The following is a 14,505-nucleotide window of genomic DNA, read 5'->3' on the forward strand; positions in this document are numbered from 1 at the left end:
GTTTTTAAAAAAAAACGCATGGTGAAAAATGCATGTAAACGCGTGCAAACGCTGCGTTTTTTTGACGCATGCGTTTTTGTATGGTGAAAAAAACGCGGCGTTTTGACGCGTTTACATGCGTTTTTTCATGCGTTTGCGTTTTTTAAACGCATGCAGATAAATGTGTGACAGCTGCCAATCATCAAAATAAAGTAAAAAACCCACTATAAACAGAAAGAGCTAGGGTTAGGGGTAGGGTTAGGGGTAGGGATCCTAACCCTAACCCTAACCCTAAAGGGATCCTAACCCTAACCCTACCCCTAACCCTAACCCTAAAGGGATCCTAACCCTAACCCTAAAGGGATCCTAACCCTAACCCTACCCCTAACCCTACCCCTAACCCTAACCCTAACCCTACCCTTAAAGGGATTAGGGTTAGGGGTAGGGTTAGGGGTAGGGTTAAGGTTAGGGGTAGGGGTAGGGTTAGGGGTAGGGTTAGGGGTAGGGGTAGGATCCCTTTATCAATTTTATGGTGTGGGGTGGTTTATCAGTGTGTTTTTATGTTGTTTTTTTAAAAAACGCATGCATTTTTAACGCATGCAAACGCATGTGGTTAAAAACGCATGCGTTTACATAGACAGCAATGCATTTTTTTGCCGCTAAAAAACGCATGCGTTTTTTTGCGGCAAAAAAAACGCCGCTAAAAATACTACATGTTGCATTTCTGCAGCACAACGCATGCAGAAAAAAAAACACATGCGTTGCAAAAACGCATCAAAATGCATACAAAAAAACGCATGCGTTTTTAATGTTAAATATAGGAAAAAAAAACGCAAATGTGAAACCACCCATAAACTTGAGGTTTTCCGCAGGAATTCTGCATGCGTATTTTGTGCGTTTTGTTGCGGATTTTGCGCGTTTTTTGTTTATTTTTTGTTTATTTTTTTTGCGGATTTTATGCAGATTTTTTGCGTTTTTTACCAGACACTCCAAGATAATGGGAAATCCGCAAAAAATCTGCAAAAATAATGAACATGATGCTTCTTTTTCCGGAATGCGTTTTTTTTTGCGGAAAAAAAAAGCATCATGTGCACAAAAAATGTGGAATGCATTCTAAATGATAGGATGCATATGTATGCATTTTTGTTGCATTTTTATAGCGTTTTTATCGCGAAAAAACATGCAAAGACGCGAAAATTCCTGAACATGTGCACATACCCTTAAAGTTTGCAACAAGCCACCTGGGAGGCACACCAAACAGGTGGAAGAAGGTGCTGTGGTCAGATGAAACCAAAATCGAACTTTTTGCCAACAATGCCAAACGATATGTTTGGCATAAAGGCAACACAGCTCATCGGGGCAGCATGGTGGCGCAGTGGTTAGCACCGCAGCCTTGCAGCGCTGGAGTCCTGGGTTCTAATCCCACCCAGGACAACATCTGCAAAGAGTTCTCTCCGTGTTTGCGTGGGTTTCCTCCGGTTTCCTCCCACATTCCAAAGACATACTGATAGGCAATTTAGATTGTGAGCCCCATTGGGGACAGCGATGATAATGTGTGCAAACTGTAAAGTGCTGCGGAATATGTTAGCGCTAAATAAAGATTTATTTTATTTTATCACCCTGAACACCATCCCCACTGTCAAACATGGTGGTAGCAGCATCATGGTTTGGGCCTGCTTTTCTTCAGCAGGGACAGGGAAGATGGTTAAAATTGATGGGAAGATGGATGGAGCCAAATACAGGACCATTCTTGAAGAAAACCTGTTGGAGTCTGCAAAAGACCTGAGACTGGGATGGAGATTTGTCTTCCAACAAGGCAATGATGCCATGCATAAAGCAAAATCTACAATGGAATGGTTCACAAATAAACGTATCCAGGTGTTAGAATGGCCCAGTCAAAGTCCAGACCTCAATCCAATCGAGAATCTGTGGAAAGAGCTGAAAACTGCGGTTCACAAACGATCTCCATCAAACCTCACTGAGCTCGGGCTGTTTGCCAAGGAAGAATGGGCAAGAATTTCAGTCTCTGGATGTACAAAACTGATAGAGACATACCCCAAGCGACTTGCAGCTGTAATCGCACCAAAAGGTGGCGCAACAAAGTATTAAGTTAAAGGGCCTGAATAATATTGCACGCCCCACTTTTCAGTTTTTGAATTTCCACAAAAATTTAAAATAACCAGTAAATTTCGTTCAACTTCACAATTGTGTTCCACTTGTTGTTGATTCTTCACCAAAAATTTACATTTGGTATCTTTATGTTTGAAGGATGATATGTGGGAAAAGGTTGAAAAGTTCCAGGGGGCTGAATACTTTCGCAAGGCACTGTATTAGTATTGGCTAGAGATATACTCATATTAGTCCCCCTATCGATACTTACAAACAATCAGTGGAGTGGATTCCTCCAATGTTAATGCCTACATATAAATACCAAAAGTATTCCGAAACCATTCAGATATATATAAAATATATCCCCCAAAAATGTTATTGCACAAGTTAAAAAATAGACAAAATAACAGAAATAAATCTAAAAAATACTACTCGAATTCTACTTCAACTACACAGCATTTATCTGATGAAGGTCCACGTGGACCGAAACGTTATCGACTAGCTGTTGATCTATGGACTGATCCACTGTAAATAAATTCACCTTGTTTTGCAACATATCTGTGTAAGTGCCGAGTTTTACTACTACTACTAGTAAGGGGCAAGGTTAGCAGTTCACGTGTTCAAGAATAGCTCCCATACATAAATGACCAATCCTGCACAATTGCCTGTAGACATATGGCCATCAATATCCACATGTCACAGCATACTGCTACTGCTTATTAATATTATAGAATAGAGACCACCTCAGCCATCCCGACAAGCGTTTAGCAAGAAATAGTTTCTCAAGGAGTGTACAAAATAACCCTCTCCTGTATACCTTATAAATCCACCAGGATTCAAATATGGGCCAATCAGGTGGCGTATGTAGCACCAGTCTCCCCTCACAGGTGGATCCTGTTCCGATTCTTATCACTGGCACATATCAGAAGAAATGATCTCCATGATGTCATAGGCGCATGCTGGGATAGTGTGAGGCCTTTACAGGTGAAGGAGACGTCAGAAATAGTGCGCATGTGCAACGGCTGTCATCTCTTTAGAGTCCATAGGTAAGCACCATTTCATGTAAGTACAAACAAGTGATCATTAAGTCCCCTGAAAGTGCTATGTGCAAAGTGAAATGTGCAAAGTGCAAGTTGGTGAAGAAATAAATGTATAAAAAAATGGGAAGAATTAATAATGATAAAACTGATAAAACTAATAATGCATAATGAAGTGACAGAAATAATAATGGACCGTTTCATAAATATTAGTGAATAGTGAGTACAAAAATAGTAATAATTAAAATCAGAAATCCATACAAAAATGGAGCAAACATCATGACCATATCCCCCCAAAAAGGATAAGATGACAGGAGAGATAGACATCTTCATGCCATTCATTCTTCTAGTTCAATGAAGATCCTGGGGACATGAAGGAATATGGATGCAGTACACATTACTAAGATCCTATGGAAAGGAGAAAACAAATTAAAAACTGAATGATAAAAACACACGCAAAGATATTACAGAAGGAATGAAGCTTAATTTTTTCAGTTAATCCACCTGAGGACATAGTACCGAGGTCTACTATCCACCAGGATTCCAATTGGGCCGAGGTCTGTTTTGTATTCCCAGCTCTGATACCACAATGAACCCTGCCAATACCACGGACTTTAAAATGTTGAGGATCCGAGTCATGAAAGATTTTAAAATGTTTGGATATAGTTTTTAGTGAGGAAATATCCTTCACCTCCCTCATTGCAACAATATCTCTCACATGTTCCCTAGTTGAAATACTCAATTCGCGTGAGGTCAACCCTATATATCTTAGAGCAGGAGCAGGTGGCAGCATACGTTACATAGGTACTGCGTAATATATAGTTAGTGATTACAAATTATCTAATCTCATCGGCTGATGAGAAAGAAGTTGCTCAATTTCCACACGGATAACAACCCCATCTTTGTCCCCTTGACCAAAATACATTTTTAGTTTTATCTACATAATGGCTTTTGACCAAATGATCTTTAAGGTTTTTACTTCTCCTTGCTGTCATAAGGGGAGTCTTGGGGAGATCAAGCCCCAAAATGGGGTCAGTCTTTAAGACAGACCAATGTTTCATCAGAATTTAGCGAATCAGGTTCCATTCACAATTAAAAGTGAATATAAAACCTGTTTTGAAGTTTTTCTTAGAGCTTTGTTTTAGACAAACTCAAAAGTTTTTCACGTGACACAGCTCTAGATCTCTGATATCCACTTTTAATTGTCCTGTGGCTATACCCTTTATCTAGGAACCTGTCCCTCAGATCTATAGCCTGTTCCTCAAATCTATCATTAGTTGAACATGTACTTCTCTCTCAAAAACTAAAAAACAGGTTTGCATACGACGGGGCACATGCTGCACCCATGGCGGTGCCTTGTTTCTGTAGATAGCATTGATACTTAAATACAAAAAAAAGCTTTAGACAAATGTAAGTAGATCTAGTATCAGGTTAATTAATTGGACATCTAAATTGCTCATCTCCAAAAAGAAATTTACAGTTCTTACACGTCCTCATGCCATATACATGTGTACAAGGACTCGACGTCTGTCGTCACCAGAATCATAGCTGGTTCTAGGATGATACCATTTATTTTAGTCAGCACATCAGAGGCATCCCTGACATAGGAGGCCAGGGTCCTCCCAAGTGGTTTGAGATAGTAGTAAATGAATTTACAAGTGCCAGAGCCAATTGGAAGTCCAGGAGGATTGACTGGATCTTTATGAATTTTGGTGAGGAGATATAATGTTGGAATCCTATGAAATTTACAGTAATAGTAAGGTTCGTTATCTAGCACTTTCATGGGGATAATCCCTTATTCAAAGGCCATATTCAAAATCTGTTGTAGCTGCTGTGAAAAGGAAAACAGAGTGTTATTAAGGATGGCTATATAGTTCTCTTTGTGTCTAAACTGCTTAAAGGCCTCTTTCTCATATTTTTCTATAGGCCAGTTTATGACATTGCCCCCCTTTCAGCCGCCTTAAATACCACGTCATCCCATGATTTGAGTTCTTTAAGACTTCTATTCTGTGTAGGGGTAAAATTATCACCCTTCGTTCCACACGGGATCTTTTTGAACTTGTTCATTACCAATTTGGCAAAGATGTCAATCTGAGGGCAGACTGACAAGGGTGGGAAGGTTTTGGAGCAGGGTAGAACAGATTCAAAGAACTCACCTATAATCTCATGTGCTTGTTCACTTTAGTAACTCCTCATGGGCAGCCAAAGCCTCCTGTTCTGCCTCACTATTAAGACCCAATTCATTTCCTGGCCATGGTGAAGTTTTTTAACCCTGCTGTTCTGTTGGTCAAAAATGACCGACTTTGAACTTCAATATTCTTTAAAATATTCAAGATGCGGCTCTGAAACCCGTGGCCGACCGACCCATCCTCATTTAAGTCAATCAACCACAAGTTTCAGAACCGCATCTTGAACACCCCAAAAAATACCAAAGTTCAAAATAGGTCTCCCCAGACTGAACAGAACAGCAGGGTTAAGGAAAAGCCTGAGGCAAAAGAGGTGGAGATCGTTCAGTGCTGTAAAGTAATTAAAGCCATTAGTTGGTCCAAATGTTAAACCATGTCTGTGTGGATAAATGTATTGCCTCTAAATTATTCTACCTGGTTTTCTTTTTATAGTGACAAGGAGATGTAGTTTTCCTTTTACAGTATGATTTCACTCTATTATTCCTGAGTTGTCTCCCATTCTCTGATTTAATGTTCCCCTCAGTAGTCTGGTCATTGTTCAGATGACAAAGGTCGTCCATGGGTGTGTAGGGAGGAGAACCAAGTTGATGGTCTCTCCTGCGTATCTGTGCCGGAACCGTCGGGGCTGTCACCATTGTTGCAGGGGGAAGAGATTACTAACCGGAGCAGTACAGGGCACCTGACTGATGGGGGCGGGTCGGACTTAAATAGCAGTTTGAGTGGGAAGACAGGACACTTGGCGGGGACCGAGCTTGTGAGTAGTAAGACGGTTAACTACCTCTTCACGGACCCACGCCCGCTAGCTGTGCCCATACCCCCAGCTAGCCAGACTGGCTACACTTCCTACCCTCAGTACAGAAAGACTTCCTCACCAGGTAGTGACCAGGATAAAGTACAGATCTTCACTCCGCTCACCACCGCGGAGGAACCGCTTAGTCCCATCCTTGCGGTGCCTGCTGAGGACTGTGGCTGTGTCCGCTGGACTGTGTGCTCCTACTGCGGCCGTTCTCACTGGACTCTCTGCTTCTTCTTCTGTACCGCTTACCATCACCCCGGCCTCACCTTGCGCACGGATCAGGAGATCGCGTGCCGAAGAACCCAGAGAATTCGTCATCGCAAGGAGAAAGTGCATCGCTCATCTGTGGGACCGGATCGAAGACATCTCACACCTCTGTGGGATCTTCCAGCCGCCTTCCTCCAGCGCAGAGACTGATAACTTAACCTGTTACATTCTATTGCATTTGACTTTCCCCCTATCCTCCAATCACATTCCTTACCCCCTGCTTGTACCATTACTGTTCTTATACATAAAGAACCTGTTAACCCTTGTTCTGCCTCCTGTGTGTCACTGCATCCTACGCACCTGCTAGCATCCTACAGACGTATAGGATGATATGTAGCTTGATCATGATCGAGATATTGATCTGATTATGTTTTCTTTAGTCCTCCATCTAAATACTGTATTGTTTTGTAAGTCAAGAGCACATATATCAAATTCTGGCACATGGGGTGAGTATATTTGACCCACGACACTAGGGGTCCCTAGAGTATATTTGGCCTGCAACGTCGGGCGGGTGCCTCGCCCAGCATCACACTTTCACCTTGCATCGCATTTTCAACTATATCGGCATCCTAGATACTATCCAGTTGAAAGCAATGATAGGGGAAGGAGCATTCCTCCTCTACGTCAGACGTCTAAGCGAAGAGGGCGCAATCATGTCTTACAACGCACCTGCTGTACCGAGATGTGCAGAGGATCTGAAGACACCACCAAGAGACCAGTGCCATGGGGGAATGGGCAGAAATGAGATTTTTTTTTGGTACGTGGGGCCTATTATAATGTATGGAGCACTATGTGGGCCCATTATACTGTCTGGAGCACTATCTGTGGCCATTAAACTGTATAGGCCAATATGTGAGACTATTATACTATATGGAGCACTACATGGGGCCCATTTTACTGTATGGAACACTATATGGGGCCTAATATACTGTATGGAGAACTATGTGGGGCCATTATACTGTATGGAGCAATGAGGCTATTATGCTGTATGGTTCACTATGTTGGGCCATTGTACAGTGTGGAGCACTATGTGGGGCCATTATACAGTATAGAGCACTATGTGGGGCCATTATACTGTAGAGAATATGCAGTGCACATTATACTGTATAGTACACCATGTGGGGCCCATTACACTGTATGGACAATATTTGGGGCCATTATACTGTATAGAACACTATATAGGGCCCATTTTACTGTATGGAACACTTTGTGGGGAAATTATGCTGTATGGAGCACTATATGGGGCCAGCAAAGTCTATAGAACCATTAAACTGTATCAAACTGAATCATAGAATGTTAGAGTTTGAAGGGTCCCCCAAGGTCATCGTATTCAACCCCCTGCTCAATGCAGTGCAGGATTCACTAAACCATCTGAGAGAGATGTCTGTCCAGCCCCTGTTTGAAGACTTCCATTGAAGGAGATTTCCCTAGCTCTCATGGCAGCCTGTTCAACTCATTGATCACCCTCACTGTAAAAAAAATTCTAATATTTAATCTGTATCTTCTCCCTTTGAGTTTAATTCCATTGCTTCTCGTTTTTCCATGAGCAAATGAGAATAAGGATGATCCCTCTACACTGTGACATCCCTTCAGATATTTGTAGACAGCTACTAAGGCTCCTCTAAACCTTCTTTTCTGCAAGCTAAACATTCCCAGATCCTTTAACCGTTCCTCGTATGACATACTTTGCAGTCCGCTCACCATCCTGGTAGCTATTCTCTGAACTTACTCCAGTTTTTCAATGTCTTTTTTTAAAATGTGGTGCTCAGAACTGGACACAGTATTCCAGATAAGGCCTGAGCAAGGAGGAGTAGAGGGGGATAATTACTTTACGTGATCTAAACCCAATTCTTTTCTTAATATATCTTAGAACTGAGTTTGCCTTTTTGCTGGTGTATCATACTGCTGACTCATGTGCAATCTGTGATCTATTAGTATACCCAAGTCTTTTTCACATGTGCTGCTGCTTAGTTCTATCCCTCTCTTTCTGTAAATGTAATTTTGTTTTTTTTTCCCAGATGTAGAATCTGGCATTTCTCCCTGTTAACCCCTCTCTGACCTCGGACGGGATAGTACGTCTGAGGTCAGATCCCCTGCTTTGATGCGGGCTCCGGCGATGAGCCCGCATCAAAGCCGGGACATGTCAGCTGTTTTGAACATAGAAAAGAAAGCGGATTGGCACATACCGTCCCGTGCATGAGATCATTTCACGCTTACATTGCGCTTCAACAGGTCAACAGGATGACCTGTTGAAGCGCAATGTAAGCGTGAAACGATCGTCGTCTGTAATTGCTCCACTGTTTTATCTGCCTGCTGTTGGTATAATGATGCCACAATAAAGGATTTTGTTGCACGGGACGGTATGTGCCAATCCGCTTTGTTTTCTATGGACATACAGATTCTTTTTCCTTGGAAGTGGCACCCGTAATCCCTGGTGTGTGTGTGCAGCTTCATTAACCCGAGGTCATACAGCTGTGCCTACGTCCTGCTTCTCTCCCATGGTAGATGTTTTGAACAGCTGACATGTGCCCTCAATAGCAGCAGGTAGTATCGCAATTCACCCGCCGCTATTAAAGGGAACCTGTCACCTGAATTTGGCGGGACCGGTTTTCGGTCATATGGGCGGAGTTTTCAGGAGTTTGATTCACCCTTTCCTTACCCGCTGGCTGCATGCTGGCCGCAATACTGGATTGAAGTTCATTCTCTGTCCTCCGTAGTACACGCCTGCGCAAGGCAAGATGAGCCAGTTATAAATCCACCTAACTGTAGCCTTGTCACTCTGGCGCATTATGTTGGGTCATTATACTGAATTGTGCAGTGCGCACTAGTGATTTTCGGCTTTGCCCACAGTTGGGCAAAGCATAGTGTGCACGCACGAGGTCATATTGCAATGCGCACGCACAAAATCTGTAGGCGCTCTGCGAGATTCACGGTGAAGAATGCATACAGCAAGCCAAGGAGGGGTAGAGTGAGGGACCAGAGGCAACGCCCATCGGACCGGACCAAACGGATTAACATACAGCGCGGGACAAATAAAAAATGTTTTTATGGGTGATGCATGGGATGTCAGGGGGTTTCAAAAGTAGATGTGGAATGCATACCTGACAATCAATTAAATGATATTTTTAGCAAAAAAGTGGTGACAAGTTCCCTTTAACTGTATTTCCCTTGTTTTCTCCCTGCAAGGAGGTTATTCATGTTTGGATAAAGTAAATAATCATTTAACCCTTGCTCTGCGCATCTGTGTCACTGCATCCGTGTACCTGTGTTACATACAGTATATATGTATAGATATATTTAGTAGTGATGGGCGAATATACTGGTTACTTGAGATTTCTCGAGCACGCTCGGGTGTCCTCCGAGTATTTTTTAGTGCTCGGAGATTTAGTTTTTCTTGCCGCAGCTGAATGATTTACATCTGTTAGCCAGCATAAGCACATGTGGGGGTTGCCTGGTTGCTAGGGAATCCCCACATGTAATCAAGCTGGCTAACAGATGTAAATCATTCAGCTGCGGCAAGAAAAACTAAATCTCCGAGCACTAAAAAATACTCGGAGAACCCCAGAGTGTGCTCGAGAAATCTCGAGTAACGAGTATATTCGCTCATCACTAATATTTAGCATTTTTCACATTTTTAATTTGTATACCCTTACAGATGAGAGTTATAACACACAAAATAGTTCATAAATAACATTTCCCACATGTCTACTTTACATCAGCACAATTTTTGAAACATAATTTTTTTTAGGAAGTTAGAATGGTAAAAAGTTGACCAGCGATTGCTAATTTTTACAACTAAATTTAGTAAACCATTTTTTGGGGGGCCCACATTACATTTGAGTGACTTTGAGGGGCCTATATGATAGAAAATACCGAAAAGTAACACCATTCAAAAACTGTACCCCTCAAGGTACTCAAAACCCCATTCAAGATGTTTATTAACCCTTCAAGTGCTTCACAGGAAAAAATTAACATTAAGTTTTTTCACAAAATTTTTACTTTAGACCCATTTTTTTTTTTACTTTCTCAAGGGTAATAAGAGAATATGGACCATAAAATTTGTTGCACATTTTCTCCTCAGCATGCCAATACCTATTACATGGTGGAAAAACTGCTGTTTGGGTGTACGGCATCGTTTGGAAGGGAAGGAGCTCCATTTGACTTTTTGAATGCAAAATTTGCCGGAATCATTAGCGGACGCCATGTCGCGTTTGCAGAGCCCCTGATGTGCCAAAATAGTGGAAACCCCCCAATTGACATCATTTTGGAAACTAGACCACTGAAGGAACTTTAGATGTGTTGAGCAGCTTGAACCCCCAGGTGCTTCATAGAAGATTATAACATAGAGCTCTGAAAATAAAAAAACATTTTTCCCACAAAAATTTTCTTTTAGAGCCAAATTTAGCATTTTCAGGGTAACAGGAGAAAATACACAGTCCAATTTGTTGGTCAATTTCTCCTGAGTACTCCGATACCAAATATGTGGAGGGAAACTACTGTTTGTGTGCACGGCAGGGCTCAGAAATGAAGTAGTGACATTTTGGAATGCAGACTTTGATGGAATGGTCTGTGGATGTCAGGTTGTGTTAACAGATGACAGACCCGAGTGGGGACTTGCTTTTTTCATTGATTCGGTTGAAGCTGTTATTGGGAACATTTTACATAACATTAGGGATCACATTTATCCGGCGCTGTACGCTGAGCACTTACATCTGGGTTTTCATCTAAATCTCCGAGTGTCGAAATTGAGATGAAACTTCTGACGGATCCAATCATTAAAATGAGGCAGCAGAGTTACTCTGGACTCCATCTGGCCTCTGTTCATCAATGTCCTTTTCAGAAGTGCACAAAACTGTGGCGGACCGCGCTTTTACGCACACTTAAAAGGGCGAACACCACAAGATCACAGGTCCAATGGCATCCACAGTGCCTCCATCTGCCTCATTATAGTAAATCTGCTGACGGTTCTGTCTGAATCACGTATTCCAGAGATTTACACGGATACCCTGGTGTAAGCGCTCAGCGTAGAGCGCAAGATAAATGTGAATCGAGCCTTACTACGATCTTTGGGAGGCAGAATGAAAAAATCAACACCAGTTGAAGAATTGGTTTTATTTATTTTTTAAACATTTTTCATGTGGTACAAGTGATTAGGCGACATTATTCTTCGGGTCATTGTGATTGCAGATTTATATTGGGTTTTTTTGTTATGATCAGGTGGCCTTGGAGCAGCATGAAATGACCTTCGCTGGAGCAGTGGTAACTATACTGACCGCAGACCCTGATCCTATCACCGCACTAGAAGTAGCCGTGGGGTGTGCCTAACCAGACCTAGACACCTCGACACAGCCGGAGAACTAAATATCCCTAAAGATGGAAATAGGAAAACTCTCTTGCCTCAGAGTAGACCCCCAAAGGATAGACAGCCCCCCACAAATAATGACTGTGAGTAGGAGAGGAAAAGACACACGCAGACTGAAAACAGGGATAAGCAAAGGAGGCCACTTCTACCTAGAAAGGAAAGGAAAGTACAGGATACTATGCGGTCAGCATAAAACACTACAAAATATCCACAGCAGAAAAATACAAAAACTCCACACCTAACTAAAGATGTGGAGAGTATATCTGCGACTCCAGCGAATCCAACTAGACTGAGAAAAACATCAGGCACAGTCTAGCAGGAACAAAATAGAAACAAGATAGCACAGAAAATAAACACACAGCAGTGTGTCAAAAACAAATGAAGCAAACACTTAACTTTGCTGAATTGGCAGCAAGCAGGAGAGGCCAGGCAGGACCAACACTTCCAAAGGAACAATGGACAACTGGCAGGGACTAAAGAGTCCTGCAAAGCTATATACCCCAGTCAGCTTTGCAATTAGCAGATACACCTGTCCAATCCTGCAGTCCAGGCACAACTGCATTACCCTCTACAACCACTGGAGGGAGCCCAAAAGCGGAATTCACAACAGTTTTTTTTATGTGTGGCTGCTGTCAGACACTAGAAAATGCTTTTTATTGTAATAATTTACATCCCCATATTTTCATAGCTATAATTTTTTCATATTTTGACCGACAGAGTCATGCGAGGGCTTTTTTTTTGTGGGACAAGTTTACGTTTTTATTGGTGCCACATTCGGGCAAATTACATTTTTTAATTGCTTTCTATTTCGGGAGGCAGAATTAACAAAAACCAGCAATTCAGGAATTGTTTTTCTGTTTTTTTATGCTGTTCCATGATAAAATTGATAAGGCAACTTTATTTTCCGGGTCAGTACAATCACAGCAATACAACATTTCTATGATTTTTTTTTAATCTTTTGGTGCTTTCACACTAAAAACTATTTTATAGAAAAAATAATTTCATATTGTTATTCTGATAGATATATTTTTTTTTTTCCGCTGACGCTACATTTGTAACGTATGATGATAAAGCGTAGTTTTTAGCCTTGTTTTTTTTTTTTTTATGGTGCTCACTGAAGAAGTCAACTAGTGACACAGTTTTATAGGTCGGGTGGTTCTGGATGCGGAGATACCAAATATGTGTACTTCTTTTTTTTTTTTACGTCAATAAATGTATTTATTGGATTAATATTTTTTCTTTTCTTTATTTTGTGGTTTTTAAAAAATATATTTTTACAATTTTTAATAACTTTTTTTAAAAACTTTTTTACTCTGTCCTAGTATGGGAGATCAACTTTTCTTGCCCTGATTGGTGTTCTAATACTCAGCAATGCTTTTAGCTCAACATCTCTCACACAGGGAGGGGGCGTAAGCTCTAAGCAGGAGCTTACAGGCCACCTTCCCTGGGTGACCCGTCGGCCATCTTTCTGCCCGGGATCACCATTGAGACCATTGGCACAATGCATTCTCAATCGCGTTGTGTCGATGGGAGCAGACAGTGAGCTCCCTCCCTCTGTGATGCCCATTGATGTCGCTGTGACTATTGACAGCGGCATCAGAGAGGTTAAACACCCACGATCGGTGCTAGCACTGACCGTGGGCATCGCTGCAGGGTGTCAGCTCTCATATAGAGCTAACACCCGCACTTGCGTGAACGCGCATGGTTGTCAGAAAGTAAATGTATGGCGGTTTGCGGGAACGCAGCTCCCGCAGCACCATACATATACTGTGGATGTCAAGAAGGGGTTAAACACATCCAAATGTGGAAATTATTATTCTAAGATGTATTGATTGATTAAAATGTTGTTTAAAGTTAACTTTGTTCAGTTGAACACCCCTTTACCTTATATATTGCACACTCCTATTACCATATATACTGCACACAAAAAATGACGCCATAATAGCCTCACGTAGACTATTGGGGAAAGCCTCAATAAGGGGAACAAATGAAGCGTTGTTTATAACAACCAATGAAATGACTCTCTTTTCCGCAATGTCTATAGAGCACTGCACTAGATTTGATGTATCCCCCATTTTGTTGAGTTGGTGACAGATAACAGGGCTGACTGTGATTTACATGGCGAGTTTTGCCATTAAAATGCCCCCACCTCCATACTTTTCTTCCGTCTTGTCATTATAACGCTGATGCACAACTTTAAAAAGCCTGTAGTTTTTAAAGTGTACCGCTAGATGGCGCGCTAACAGCAGAAATGAATGGGATTGGCCAGAAAGCTTTGCCAGACAGTCGGAAAAATAAGTGCCTAAAATTTTCATTACATCTATGTGGGCAGATTATGCCATTGCTATGAGACTTGCTAAATAATTTGGGATTCCAGGGCTAAATAACTGACCTGAACTGAAGCAAGTATAGTATAGTATAAAACCTGCTATAAAGGATTATGCCGCAGAAAGCTGACACTTTTACAATACAATGGATGATGGAAGAGTTGTATAGTCTAACCCTGCAGTGCCTCTCGTGTCCTGTAGATGGCAGTGGAGAAGACCACTTCCCCAGTATCAGACTAAGCTTAGCATTAGCAGTCATTAGCTCCATTAACAAGTATTGCAGACCCCCTTATACTCTGTTGCAGTGTTGCTATTTTCTATTAGTCACAGATTGCATATGTATGTGCCCCCCCAGACAACACCCCCCTTTATCAAACTAATTCTGTTGTAATATATCAGATGCATCAATGTATCAGGGATATTTGATTGGTGCCAGTATGGG

This window comes from Ranitomeya imitator, chromosome 2, assembly GCF_032444005.1.
Source record: "Ranitomeya imitator isolate aRanImi1 chromosome 2, aRanImi1.pri, whole genome shotgun sequence".
NCBI classification, from domain to species: domain Eukaryota; kingdom Metazoa; phylum Chordata; class Amphibia; order Anura; family Dendrobatidae; genus Ranitomeya; species Ranitomeya imitator.